The 15895-nt window shown below is 37.1% G+C and overlaps 1 protein-coding gene across 2 annotated transcripts in view; it reads left to right on the top strand.

Moving 5' to 3' along the window:
- The window catches only part of Epha3 (EPH receptor A3), a 288656-nt gene that overhangs the window by 199774 nt on the left and 72987 nt on the right, over positions 1-15895 (top strand). The window lies entirely within an intron of this gene.

The raw sequence follows: 15895 nt of genomic DNA, 5'->3' as shown, positions 1-15895 counted from the left end.
GTGAGTACACTTTGGCAGCTTCAGACTTCGCCTGAGCTGTCATGTCCAACCAAACCTTGTGTAGGCAGTTTGGGCAGAAGAGCCAGGAAAACATGGTTGCAAGAGAAGATAGAAAAGGGAACCCAAACTCTTGTCTAATCTCATATTTAGAAAATTGTGGTACATTACTAATACAATATAAAAATCTGAATCAGAATAAACTAAATTTGCAAGATGGCCAGCTTTTTTAAATTCTTGTCACATGAGACTTTTCCCAAATAATGGACCATTATCCAGAAGTGTGAGCTAAAAGAAAGCCTTTCTCTCTTGATATTATTTCTCAAGTATTTTAACAAAGCAACACAAATAAAAGTGGAACAGCTTTCCTGACTGTCTGCAAAAGGCTAATTTAACTGCAGGTAACAGGTATCATCCACAGCTGGGACAAGATGACTTGTGTGTAATGTGGCTCTGCTAGATGGTAATATTTCACATTGTAGTAGTTCTGTTCAGCAAGGTAGACTGGAAATACAGCAGGGAAGGATGGGCCTTAAATATTCTAAGTGATTCCCTAAACTCATTATCTCAGGTTCACTGTCATCTTCCCAGAATCCAGTTGTTGGAAAGAAACCTCAGCATTTGAGGACTAGCACCCTCCTCCTTTGAGAAGTTACTCTCTGACAGGACAACCGAACACTACTCCTTTCAGAATATACATTACCTCATTTGCCTTTCTAATTCTCAACCCTAGGTTTTGTTTTGGTGATTTTTTGTTTGTTTGTTTGGTTGGTTTTTCTCCCTAATGTTGTTTCTAATCACTTATCTTAAGGAAGATGTAGTTTTCTTTAACATTGTGACATCGTGATGCATGAACATCATCCGTGGGAAATGTGTGACTTTTTTTTGTTGTTGTTGTGTTTATCAACCATTACTTTAATCTAAAACAGGAAACTTGCTTTGCCCCTCTTTATGCTAGGTCTCAGTTTCAAACACGAAGGCTTTTACGTAAACCAGCTAATGGTATTTCATGTTCACAACTAAGCCTATTGAAAATGTATAACTTGGGTTTATTTGGCTGTCTCTATATTGAAAGATGAACACTACTCATCTTAGGTATTGCATGACAATGGTTGTTCCTGTCCAGTGGACATGGGAATTCTACAGTTCTAATGATGTGGTAAATGATTTACTCAAATCTTCTATTTCATGCTGATTTACTGCCTTTAAACAGGAGCATCAATCTGTGCTCTAATTATCTCCTATGTCAAACAAAAACATTTAAAAAACACACAGGAGTTCCTTATGCCCTATCTTATCACTCCCCTCTGGCTTTCTGGTAATACATTAATCAGAAAATTAATAGTTCTGAATACATACAGTGAGAGGGGAGAGATAAAGGGGCAACCAGGAGAAAGCTAAGACCTTACAAAATATATGATCGTGCTTCCCACCCCCACTGCCAATTATAAATCAGACCAAGGGGCAGAGATCCACCAGGTTTCACCCCTAACTCTTCCTACACTGACTCATCTTTCTTTCAAGAGCTGTCTGAGATTTGACCACAGTGAGTAGCAGCATGAACGATAACTTTATTACCTGGTGTCTGTATCGTTTTGTATGCCTGTGGGGAAAAAAGTCTTGGCTTTATCTTCAGTCCCCAGGGTCAGGGGAGTAAGCATGGTTTCATGTAAACAATGCCATGTCTATTGAGAATGCCTGTGTGTTTTATTTATTCTTATTCTTGTGAAGGTTAATTGACTAATAGCCTTGTGGCTGAGAGGGCTATAATGCCCCGTGCTTCAGTGCCTTCTGTTCCCTCTATCTTTGACAAGGCTATAAAGGGCAAAAGTGAATGTGTCCCTTTTAATTTAGTTTCTAAGATTGAGTTTACTGATCCTCCTCTTGATTACACTGTTAAAGCTTTGAGATAACTAGATAAGGTGCCTTCTAAATTGTAGAGGATTATGTGGTAAATTCAGATTTTAGTTCTTGGCTCTCAATACTTGCACAAAGTCAATAAGATTAAAAACATAGATGTGGTTCCTATACAAAGAATGTATCCATCAGTGACCAACTCAGACAGGTAGAGGAAGAATTACAAGTTACAAAAGAAAAGAAACTTTAAAGACGCAGCCTAAAATAAATTGCCAACTTTTGCTTTATTCCTTTACTTCTGGAAAAGTGTATCCCATTGGTGGGATGTCTAGCCTTTTAGTCTTAATCTGCATGGTTGGACAGACAACTTTGAAATATCCTATAGTAGATAACAAAGTTACATTAGATGAAGGGACAGAGTCAGAGGTTTTGAGTTCTCTGCCTGTTTAAATTCTCATACTGGAAAAGATCTACACATTTCCCCCACATTTCTTCAAGATTTCAAACTCCTTTGTTTCGCCACCCAACTCTACCTCCACATGCTTCTCAAAATGCCATTGGGAGACAATGCCCCATGAAGCAAAGAACAGTAATGCTGACTGGAAGATGGAGATTAGCCTTGGAGATATCTGTCATGACCAGCTAAAGTAAACCTGGTTATTGCTACTTATTACTATGGGGCTATAATAGGGAGACTCTGCACAAAATAAATGTTCTAATCATCTCCATCATTCCCAAGACTGGATCTCATCCCACCCAGGGATACACAAGATTAAATCAATTTAAAAGAGTAACAGATTGTATACCTTTAATCCTAGCACTAGATGGGGTATAATAGATAGAAGCAGGGTCTTCAGTATTCAGTAGGAGGTATTCATCCTCCAGCCACACTGAAGATAGGAAACATTCAGTCTCTAGCTACGTTGAAGTGAGGCAATAGTCTAGAATTGCTGTCTGAGGATTCCTGGAGCTAGCTGTATCACCCTTACAGTCCAAGACAGATGTAAGAGATAGCCGCTGGTTGCTTTGCTTATCTGACCATCAGCTTCAAACTCATTCATTATCAGTATCAGGTTCCTTTATTTTTCATGTAGCATGAAGTATAAAACTAAAACATAACAAAAGAAAAATCCAAAGAACACTTCCTGTCAAAGACAATGAGTCAGACTTTCAAATCTCAAAAGAAACAACTTTCAAAAAATAAATATGGAGAAATTGCTCAGCTTGATCTTCTGAGAATTAGGATTTCCATAATGCTGGAGTAACTACAGCATTGTTTTTGCTGTACAGTTACATTTCTGGGATTTATGTTAGACAATAGAAATGTCTACAGGAAACAACATTTTGGAACATCAATGAAGTGAACCAGAAAGTTTACATGTATCAAAACCTATTTCCAGAATCTTCAAGACCAGATTACTATACTAATGCATCACTTTGCATCTTACTCCATTTTTCTTTGTAAGATTAAAAACAAAATAAGAAGTCATCCTAAGTAAAATTGTATCTTTACTTCTTTCACCATATGAGGTCTAATTCTGGCCCAGAGATGCCTACCAATGTATGTTACAGTTTTTAAAATCTTTTTTATTTAAATTAGATACAATCTTATTTTACATATCAATTTCAGTTCTCTTTTCCTTCCATCCTCCCATGCCCCCCCATGGATCCCTCTTCCCACCCCCCTTCTGCTCCCCATGGAAGTGAGGCCTTCCATGGGGGATCATCAGAGTCTCTCATCATTTGGCGCAGGGTCTAGGCTGAGAAAGTAGCCCTCTATGGGGATTGGGCTCCCAAAGTCCATTTATACACTAGAGATTTGTTACAATATTGATAAAGCATTTTTATTTGTGTGGTACGTGAGCTTCTACTCTTCTGCTTTGAAGCTGGGGCAGATAACTATGTTAGGTGAGAAAACCTTCTTGCATTGATGTGTGCCAGTGGATGAGAATCATTAACAACAATTATTTCAAAAACATTATCTTTCAGCTAACATCTCCAGGTATGTAGAAATCTAATATACATACAGAATGGGAAATAAGCTTAATAAAAACAAATTCAGATATAGTTATTTGTGACTCTTATTCAAACTTTTAGTTTAAAGACATAACAATGTAGAGTATGAGCAAATGAGGGCCATTTAGGAACTTGCTAAATTAAATAGTCTTGTCAAGCCTTCATCTCTAATCCTTAATTCTGTAATTATGGTGCTCACATGTGCCTGGTGCTGTATGTTCACTCTTAATTGAGACTTCTCCTGAAGCATATTCCCAAGTCCAATGATCATCTAGAAACAGAAATTTAGTAAGTGTAATAAGTAAAGATAGAAAAGAATGGCCACTGGGAGCTAACTTCTATTATCTTAACTGAATGCTGGCAAGATTTCAAAATTATTATTGCACAGAAATCTTCACTTTTGTAATAAGCCATATCAAAGATGGCATGTATAATTATACTATACCTCAATAATGATTTTTAATATAACTAGGTAATAACAACACTTTATTTTAAAAATTGAGAAATATGTATTTTTAGGAAACAAAGTTAATGCAATTGGTAACATGACAACCCACTATCTAACTGAAACAAATATGACAAAAAACCAAACAAACAGCATTTGTAAGGCAAAGAAGAATAAAGGTGAGTCTAAAGTCCAGTTATAAATCCAGGTGTTTCATACTATAGAGAAGAAAATATATTGTGCATATTCAAATTTGATTTGTTTAATACCTACCAAATTTCACTTTAAAATGAACATAAGGGAGATTTTGCATTAATTAGAAATGTTTTCCTTTTCAAAATAGATGGCAAAACCAATTGCTGCGTATAGGCTGTTATGCAGGTTGTCATGACAGATGGTACATATTTTGAAAATTTTTTTACATTTAATCATTGCTATAACCCCAACATAATGACAATGCCATTTCACACAGTAATGATTATATAATGAGATCAATACTTGGTAGTTATATGTTTAATAACAATGTAGAATATTTAACAATAAACTCACTCTCAAAGACCTGAACATTTTTATATAATTCCTGGTTTCATTTGGCAATAAAGACACTTGATTAATTGCAATTTTGTGTGTTTCTTGAGCATTGACAGAACAATTTCTGTGAGCCAACTACTATCCCTCATGCACTATGAACAAAATGATGATTAAGATGTGGTGACTACCTTTAAGGAGATCCCCATCAAGGAGATTTTAAAAGCTGCATGAAATTGATTGGTTTGGCCATGGAAAGTCAGGCAGGCCAGCTGCCAAGATGCTCCAAGAAGCACCTGCAGCTGAATGAAGACAACTTGTAATTTATCTTGCATAGCCATATAGTAGCTAACTGTACCCAACAGCATAATATTTTCCCCCATTGCTTAAGTATGAAAGTAAGACCTTACTTATTCTACATTATTCTAACTCCAACAGTCACACCCACCCACATACCCATACACACACCATATGTACCTTAAAACAGAACATTATCACAAGCCAAAATCCTCAGTTCTGAAACAAACTGATACAGAAAGTTCACAAGATTTCAAGGCCAGTGTGAGATGTATAATAAGACTTTATCTCCCTCAAAGAGGAAGGATATAGTCATGTATATATGATGATAGATAGATAAAGAATAGATATGTTAATACATACGTACATACACACATACACAAATGATGAAAAGAAGATAGATACATACATACATACAAACAAACATACATAGATGATAGACAGATAGATAGATACATATATATACAGCCATGATGGATAGATAGATAGACAGGAAGATAGGTGGATTGATAGGCTAGATAGACAGATAGCTTGGCTATGTAGAATGGTAGATAGATTACAAAGGTCTTCATAGTGAGAGAAGAAATTGATACAGTTTCAACTGTTGCATTAGATTCTGTCATAAAATAGTCTAGAATAAACAAACTTAGAACTGTTTGCTAAAATGACCTTGTTCTTCCCTGAGGCTGAACCACCCCCCCCCCAGAATATCTTTACAGCTGCCTAGAAACCCTCCCATCAACCAGTCTTCAGTGTCATCAATTAATTTGTCTGTGTTTACACTTGTTTAAGCTTCTTATTGGTGTGGATGCAATATTCTACAAAGTTTCTGCTATGAAACTCACTTGTCAGGAATCCCACTAAACAGAATTGGCATTATTTAGCATTTGGTCACTGAAAAAAAAAATAGGCAACATTTATAGGATTAGGTAGGTCTATGTAAAGAAAGTGGCATCATGGGAATGGCAACTGATATGGGGTTTGTAGGGGTTTAACTATAGTCTCTCAATGTGGAAATTCACTAGAGTAATGGCTTCAGTACTTGACATTTCTTTTCTGAGTAACATCTTACAGAAATATATTTGATCTCAGAACCTTATGTAGAGTGTACACAGGCTAGAAACTGGTAAGAACCTTGAAACAAGTACAAAAATATACTACTACTGTAGCCCAAGGCAGAGCCCAGACCTTGTCTTCTTCAATCTTTGGAAATAAAAACCTTTTGAGTTAAAGAACCATGTTTTTGACTGTTATATGTAGCCTTGGATACGGCTTGAAAATCGATACGACGAGTGCTTCATAAAAGAACCACAGATGTTCAGTATGTGATATATTTCCTTCTTACCCCAGTGGCCCTTATAAAAAGGGCTTGAAGATCAGCTTATAACAAGTCAACTAATGACATGATATAGAGAGGCCCCTGGTTCAGTGGCTGTTATTACAGCTGTGTCCCATTATATATTAGATGCCTAGAACATGCTCACATTCAGAATGGCATTTATCTTCTGAATTTCAAACATTCCTACCATAAATAAAGATTTTATGCTTTTCAAAAATGTTTCACAGTTTAGTCTAGGGAATACTGAAGGTCACTTTTGCTTGATGGCATTCTCCTTTAAGGATTCCTGGAGCTAAGATGCACGTTTTCTGTCCACTCACCTCCACAGACCTGTGTCACTCTTTCCTTTGCCCATTTCCTGCTATTCCCTTAGCCTGGGGAGGTGATAATAACTTGAGTTTCACAAAGCCACCAGTGTAGAGACCAAATGAGAATTGGCCTTTGAACATAGCTTAATAATTTCCTCTTTTTGACAACTTCCTAATAGGAGTGATCTAAATCTAATGTAAATGACGACAGTACTGCTGTGCAGAAAAATGCATTTGCGATATGTATTTTGTTTCAAAAGTAAAAACTGTTTTATAACCATTTAAAGTGAGAGCTTTGCAGTATTTCTCTCCAGAGCCCTAATTATAGTTCAAAGAATTCAGTTCACCCGTTTAAAGAATGAGGCTTTAAGAAGTTGTGGGAGGTGTCTCCACTGTTAATTAGGCACCACAGTTATCCCCTTAAAATAAAAAAGTAAGAGTGTTGTTCTTTTTATCTTTTTCAAGATCTAGTGACTGCTAGTCACCTAATGTCTGATCATGTTTTTTTTTCAACATGAACATATCTCATATCTTAAAGAATGAGCCATTGGAGGGAGGAAATTTGTTTCCTGTGTCTTTGATTCTGGAAGCAACCCTGCCACTTCCCTTTTGTTCTCCAAATACTTGTTGAGATGATAGGAGATTAGTTTGGTGGTTATTTCTGCATTAACAACTGCTTTGGGGAGTGATCTGTGCCCCACCTCTATGCAAGGGAAGCAGCTGCCTGCCTGTCTTCTGCAGTTGGTGCCAGGCAGCTGTGTTTCTTGTCTGTATTTCTTTAGGGGTGCTCTTGTCCTTACTGTAATCACCTGCACAACCTGATTGGATTCGATTTTTTTCCAGTCACAAACACGATAGCCAGAAACTTTTCTATGACCTCTGCCATGAGGAAAACAGAGAGTGGATGGAACACAAAGACATTTTCCCTTGAATGTATGTGTGTGAGCGAAGGTGTTGGGAAGTGAGACAAGAAAGAGGGTGCTTACCACTTGTGATTGAGTGTTTGTGAAAAATCCCAGATCCTATCCCAGCTGGGAGGAAAGACTGGGGAAGCCTGAGTTGGCAGTACTTGTCCTATAAAGGAGAGACAGCAGCACCATCAGCCAAGCATAGACCAAAAGGTTGAAGCTTCACGTTCATTCACAGTTAAGAGAAAACGACATCATGGTTCAGGGCTATATTTAAGAGATTAGTCTGGTCTATATTTTATTCATTGCTTTGTTCTAAAGTTTTACTAAGCAGATTCATGCCAACACAAACTGATAATATTTGAAAGGAGGTAGCTAGTGGTGATATTCAAGAAAATAGTACTACTAGTCCATCATATGTAAAACTGCAGAGATACCTACCTTTATTTCATGAATAGATTTTAGTTTTATGAGTTGACTTTCAAAGCACTCTTTGAATTATATTCGTATTAGTTAAATTCTCTAGAGAAACAGTATGAGTGTCTCTGAAGACAGACAGGGAGATAAAGAAAGCAAGACATAGCAAGAGATAGAGACATAAATTTTTAATAAATTAGTCAGGAAGGTCAAAAACCCACAGAGAGGGCTAACAAGCTAGAGACTAGGAAACTGATGATTGCCACATCAGACTTAGCAGGCTAATTCTGAATTCTGATTATTTTTTTTTTTTTTACCTTCTGTTTTGCCTCCTATGGATTCTAACCAACTAGACAAAGCCCACCAATATGGTGATGTGTGTTATGCTTTGCTCTCAAGCTATTAGTTTGAATACTTACTTCTTTTGGAAAAACTACTTGACATTAATATTAGTGTATGACCAAGTGTCAAGGATCTATAGCTAATGGACTTGCCATGTGAAATCGTCATTTTCTCCCATTCCAGTGGTCTCCTTAATTACTGTTTCTTTGTTAAGTGAATTTCAAATCCACACATTTTAGAAAACCATCAGGAAAGGCGAATAAAGACATTAATCTTTAAACTGTATACCTTAGCTATATAGCTATGCCAGAAGTATCTACCTATGGCTCTCAATTCTTCCTTAGAAGACTTTCCTTGAGTTTTGTTTGGGAGATAGTATTCATTCCATTAAATTATTTTTTATAGTTTTATCCAAAATATGTGGAATTTAAAGAGCTCACCTGGATGATATCTTCAAAATACCAATGCATTTTAAATTAAATACGTATCTATAACTGTGATAAACTATATCAAATTGTGAGAAAACTGCACTATAGCATATTTCCTGGCAAACACCTCCATGTGAACAAGATCCATTGGAGTTGGAGGCCACCCTCTTTTCACATGGCTTGATGGTGATGTAACAGGAGCAATGTCAGATAGGCTGAGACAGGCTTTCCTGTTTAAGAAACCTGCTTATGTCCAGGAAATATCCATATTATGCCACCATAATGCAAGTGCTCATTACATATCTTTGAGTGGTAGTAATGATAAAGACCCTTAGCCAAGTGAATTTAGATTCATGCTTCCTAAAATATCTCTTAAGTCTTCCAGCCCACCTGTAGGTATGGATTTTCAGCCAATAATACAGACTGAGAGGGAGTTTTTGAAAATAATTGGGAGATCTCTAAAATACTCTGTAGGTGAATCAGGTCAATAAGCTTTTGCGAAGTTTTTGGAAAGATTTCTTCCCAGTTATAAGCTTGCAGACAGTCATGGTATCTACATGCCCTTCACATTTCAACTTGAACTTAAATGAACTGCTTGGCCACAGTTCATGCATATTGAATTTACTGGAATAGGAAAGCCTTTGTGATAATTCAGATTTATGTAAACTAATCTTATCTTGGTATCAAAAATACAGCAAATATTTTTTGTTTTGTTCAAATTAAAATAACATTTTTTAACCAATATTTCCTGGATCCACTTAATTATAAAGGAGTTTAGTATCCATTTATGTTTTGTTTCTCCCCAAACATTTCATAGAATAAAAACAAGATTGTGAAACAGTATAATATAGAACTTACAGTACACATTAACTGACTCAAATATTTCATTTGTCTACATTTTGATTATTCTTTGTAGCTTTTTAAAACAGTTCTATAACATTCTGTTTATGGCTAGTCTTTGCTGAGCATAGAAGAGTAAACATAATTGTCCTTACAAGTTCTTTGTGTTGATACAATAGTTGAAAACCTATTCAGAACCTAGATGACATGGCTTATTCTTTTAATCCCAGAATTTTGCAAGTTGAGATAGGAGAATTACACAAAATCAGCTAGGGCTATACTAAGAACATGCTTCAAGAAATGAAAGGAAGGCAGGGAGAGAGAGAGAGAGAAGTTAGGGGAGAAATAAGGAGAATAAAAACAAGGAGGGAGATAGGGAAAGAGAAATGCAGAGAGGAAAGGAGGAAAGGAAGGAGGGAGGGAGGAAAGGAGTTTAGGGACAATGTTTGGAGAAAAAGCAACACAATAGGCAGGCTAAAGATTTCAGAAGCCACCAAGAGAAGGGTTATAGTGAAAGGAAAAAGTTAATAAAGCATGGGGTGAAGATAGAGGCATTGGAAGACAAAGAAACAAACACTACCCAGAACAGCCAGCCTTTTCAGCCCTACTATTGCCTTCCTGGTCTTTATCATGTTCCTGTTGTCATACAAGACCATTCACAAACCTTAAACCTTAGTCAGTGTTTTCATTGTCTTCTTCAAAGTCCACCTCTGTGAAAATTCTTTTCAGGCTACAATTAGTTGTAATTACTACTACTATTATTATATTATCTTTCCCAGTGTCTTTTCTCCTTTTATCATATATGGAAAATGTTTCTTTGACCTTTTAGGGTCAGCCAAGGAGAAAACAGTTACCCTTGATGTTATATGTCTCAGTCTTGCAGTCAGTTAAGAGTAGCGTAAAACTCAGGATGTGTTAGACAAGGAAGAACAATAACTTGCTGCAATTCTTGTTGTTGTTAATTCACCAACTGTAGTTGCTTTTGAGCTGGGAAGAGATAATTGTTGTCAGTTTAACCTCCAAATTTTGTTGGTTTTGAACTGTTTTAAGCCCATCATTGGTTTACCTATAGCTTTGTGATTACTTAGAAGACACTTGCTGGTCATTCTCATTTGCCAAAAGGCCAGCTCTGTCTTACTGTTAACCTAGCCATGGAAACCTGCTCTTGAAAATGAGTTATAAGCAGCTCATGGGGTTTCCATTATAGTGCTTGAAATCTGTTTCCTTTCAAAATCTCCCACTCCCTATCTACTAGGGTATTACCCACCACTGCCTATGCCATTTATCTCAGAAGGATATGACAGACTGACACTGAAGTCTAAAAGGAACCAGGGAAGATGCTTTTTAGGTGTCTCTCCATTCTCTTTCTTCCTACATGACATCAATATCATCTCTAATATTATAACCGTTTACCTTAGTCCCTGCAAACACCGAATGTTCTTATGTGGCACACATTGTGTTATGTAGTTTGGGTGAATATGATGATAATACATAGCTGCTCGTCTGAAGAAATTTATAAAGCAATATACGACAATTAAATCTAATTCATGCCAAGGGATTGACTAACAGTGAAGAGAGAATGTGAGGAGTTCAAGATGTAACTGCTTTGTGACTGTGCTGGCTTAGTATGTAAGAATAATTGGTACCCAGTGCCATACTTCATGTACACATCTCTATTTCTCCTAAAAGATTAGTTTAGTCACACTAACCTTGAAGCTAGCAGTGAGTTGAGGCTAGCCTGGGATACATGAAACATGATGATTGATGGTGGTGGTGGTGGTCATGATTGCTAGAGTAAGAAGAATTTTTAAAAAGTGGCAAGGTTGAAGTGGGCATTGAAAATTGGCAAAGGATTTAATTATCACCTAAGAGAACAACAGATATTAAAGACCAAAAAAAAAAAAAAAAAAAAAAAAAAAGGAGTAACAAGGTTGTAAAGGTTACAGTGACACCTTGACACCTTAAAGATTAGTGAGTAGGTGATGTTGGCTGGATGGAAAATATATAGAGGTCGGCAGGATTGAAGGAATATGGGGGGTTTTGTTTTTAATGAACATTCATTCACTTCTATTTTCCTTGCAAGTTTTGTTTCCTGTGAGCTTCTAGTTCCTAACTAATTCAGTTGCGAATATACAACAGACACTTTAAACTGGCTTTTTATCCTGGGTCTTGGCTTCCTAAAGGATAACCACCTGATTATATCTGTGCAGCCACGACACTGCCTCCCCAAAAACACAGACTGATCATTCTGTTGCACTGCTCCTCAGTGTTCAGTCCTTTACCACAGAAACTGTCATAGTCCCCTGAAAAATGGCGCTTCTCGAATTTCAGGGACTATCTATCCGTACTGAATTTCTCTGGTTACTGAACCAAGTCTGCATCATGAAAACAGACAGGCATAGGTAAATGAGGAGTGAATCCGAGCTAGAGTCGCTGCCTACTGCTTGCCATCTTCATAGGAGACTGCCACCTGCAAAGCTGGTCATGAAGTTTCTTCATCTAGTCAGACAGGTGTGCACATTTTCCCCTGTACTTTGGAGGCATAATATGCTTTGTATATTATGAATGGTTAGGATAGGATGGCCAGAAGGGAATGCTGATGCTTGATGCAGTAGAGAGGTATGATCTGGCCTGTGACTTAGGAAAATAAATGGATCTGCAAAAAAAAAAAAAAAAAAAAAAAAAAAAAAAAAAAAAATCAGCTGACAAGCTAACAAAACAAAAGAAATAGTGATTTGGACTAAACTGGGGAGAAGAGACAGATGATTGTTCAGATATTAAAAGCAGAAAACATGCAATGAATTGGCCAAGTGTGAACTAGGGTTCAAGAGAAAGTAGCAGCCCACTCAGACATGAAAGTTTCTTAAACAGCATAGGACTCAGGATGAAGCCAATGTTCAAGTTCACACTGTGGAAGGGGCATTTTAGACAGGATGCAAAACAGGACAAAGGTGGTTATCCCTCTATTTGTACAGAATAAACAAGTGATGAGAAATGTCTGATTATGAGGGGAATCCAATCCTTAAGTATTCATTTTACACTTGGAAGTCATCAGATTTAAAGACAAAGGGGGTAGGTCAGTGATTGACGTTTTATTTTTTTATTGAAAAAGAATTTTTCATATTGTTCCCCTTCTGCAACTCTTCCCAAATCCTCCTGACACACTTACCTTCCCGATTTCATGCCCCTTCTCTTTCTAAGAAAACAATAATATTTCTAGGAGACATAATTTCTCAGCAACTCCTTGTTTCTTTGTTCCTTACAGTCTTTCCATTCCCCTCCCCATAATGATCCCTGAGCCTTTGAAAATCCAGGATCCCTTAACCCAACACAAAGGACTACAGGCAACTAAGGAATGCTGAAAGTGAAGCAGTGCTCCCCAGGGAAGACCACACTAGGTGGTTATCCAATACTAAATGGTCAGACCTAAAAAACTTCCATACAATAGCCTTCTACAAACTGAGCAGATTGGTGTGTGTGTGTGTGTGTGTGTGTGTGTGTGTGTGTGTGTGTGTGTAAACACAATTGATGAAAATGTCATAAATTTGAAAAAGAGTAAGGAAAGGTATATGGGTGGATTTTAAGGAAAGAAAAGGGAGGGGGAATGATGTAATTTTATTGTAATATCAAAAATATAAATGAAATAATATTGTAAAATGATGAAAACCAAAACAAATGGACAGAAAAACCAATAAGATAGTTATTGGACCAAAACAAATACACACACACACACACACACACACACACACACACACACACACACACGGAATCCTTTGTGAGTTGGCCAACTACTCCTGGGCATAGGGCCTACTCTGGATGGTGTTAGTATACTCAGGGAAAGACATTTCAGTGAAGAAAACTGATTTTCCTTTTGCCAGATGGTATTGCAAATAGCTTCTTGGCTATAGACTGGATTTGTAGCTACTTCTGCTACTCTTCGCTGGGATTTTTGTCTGGTTTGAACTTGTGTAGGCCATGGATATGCAGTCACAGTCTCTGTGAGTTTAAGTACACATCAGCCCTTCTGTATCTGGGTGACACCACTTCATTGGAGTCACCTGGCGCCACTGGCTCTTGCCATCTTTCCACTTCATCTTAAAGTTAGATCCCCGAACCTTGAATAGAGGGATGTAATAAAGACATTGCATTTAGAAGGGCTTGCTCCAAAGTCTCTCACTCTCTACACATTGTACAGGCATGAGATTCTGTGTTAATTACTACCTACTGCAAGAAGAAGCTTTGCTGTTGACAGATAAATGTACTGTTTTATAAATAAAGCAATATGGCATTCAGGGCATTTTATTGTGATGCGCTCTTTTAGAGTTGTAGAAGTTAATTTTCCTCTAGGACCTATGAGCTATCTACCAAGACAGACTAGAAAACATAGGAACAAAGAAATATGTAGAGAACAGCAGATAGCTAATGAGCATAGAAGAAGATTCCACGCCTCAAGCAAAAAATGGTCACACGGGAAGTCTTTAGGAAATACTATTGCTATTAACTTATTTTTTCTGATGTGCATATGTGCATTGTGAGTACACATGTTTATGTGGGTGTGTGTTCAGATGTATGTTCATGTATGAAGGCAATTAATTGGTGTTGGGTGTGTTCCTCAATCACCATTCAATTAGACAGACTGGCCAATGAGCTCCATTGATCCATCTACCCCAATACCTCATCCATATGCTAGGGTTCCAGACATGAGGTGCACCCACTTTTATGTAACTGTTGATGATGGAAACTCAGATAATCATGCTGACCTGACAAGAACTTGATTGACTGAGCTATCTTCTGTGCCACAAAATTTCATTTTTTTATAATTTCTTCACTTACAATACCTCAGGAAATTTAAGTTCTGTGAGGACAAGGAAATTCTGTCTACTTGTTCATTTACTTAATTTGATGAATTTCTTCAGTATTTACAATGCTCTGGATACTAAATAAAATGCTTATCAATGAATAATGACTTATTGTGTCTACAATATCATCTCTACAATAAATCCCTTCTTTCCTCAAGCTCCCATCATCTCGCTTCAGGGTAACTATAATAGCATTGGTTTGGAAATTACGTTTCCACCTCATCTGTGAAAACCCTTACATTTGAATGCTTTGCTGTTCTTCCAGAACACCCTATGAAAGATTCCATGGAAATACAGGCCCTGGGCTCCTGAACAACTTCTGAAGTTTAGTGCCTTTTAATCTCTATTTAACCTGTAGCCACGTAGGAAATTTTATCTCCTTACACCTGGTTCATTTCCCTTCTCTCAAAACTCAAGTCCTGTGTCATTTTCTGAAAGAATTTTCCCTTTTTCCCAATTAAAGTATTGAAGCCTGCTTTAGACTCTTGTATGCAACAGTCTAATTCAGTAACTGCACTTGCCAAATTGTGTGACTGCTCATAAGCAGGGACCTGTTCTTAACTCTCTGCTGAGCTCTGCAGAAATCAATATAAGGTGACTCTGCCTAACACATGGTTTTGATCCTCTTACTGACTTTCTAAATAGCTCTCTATAGTAAGCAGTAAAAACACCACACTTCTTTACCTAGACATTGAAGACTTTCACAGTTGATTCAATCTTACCTCCTGATTAAAACAATGAATTTAACACTTTCCTATTTAGCAGGGACTGTTGGCAAATTTAGTTACTTTAACCCAAGATGTATATTCTAAATATTGTCATCCTTCCTTTCCCACCTTGAATGCCAGACTCTCTAATATCTTTTTATAATTTTTCTAAGGTGGATGTAACTCTGTTTTTTCATCTGAACTTCAACAACATTTTAACCATTAGCTATTTGTGCCTGAATTTAATTTATAATAACATTTTATATGCATTTCATCTCAACTCCTAAACTCTAAGTATTTTGAGGGTATGATCCAGGCATGACCTACAGTTTTTCCTTCATAGTGGCTAGCTTGGGTCTTACTGACATGGCAGCTTTAGATATTACCTCAACTTGAGACTCATATATACAAGGTAATAAGGATTTCTGTAAGTGAGGACTTTAGAATCTCAAATTCTAATTATTTCAAAAAAACTTAATGTCAGGCAGTGGTAATCCCAGCACTTGGGAGGCAGAGAAAGGAGAATGTCTGTGAGTTTGAGGCCAGCCTGGTCTACAGAGCTAGATCCAGGACAGGCAGGGATACACAAAGAATCCTTGTCTAAAAC

The sequence above is a fragment of the Phodopus roborovskii genome, unplaced genomic scaffold (assembly GCF_943737965.1).
Source record: "Phodopus roborovskii unplaced genomic scaffold, PHOROB, whole genome shotgun sequence".
Taxonomy (NCBI): domain Eukaryota; kingdom Metazoa; phylum Chordata; class Mammalia; order Rodentia; family Cricetidae; genus Phodopus; species Phodopus roborovskii.
This window is presented reverse-complemented; position numbering and strand designations above follow the sequence as displayed.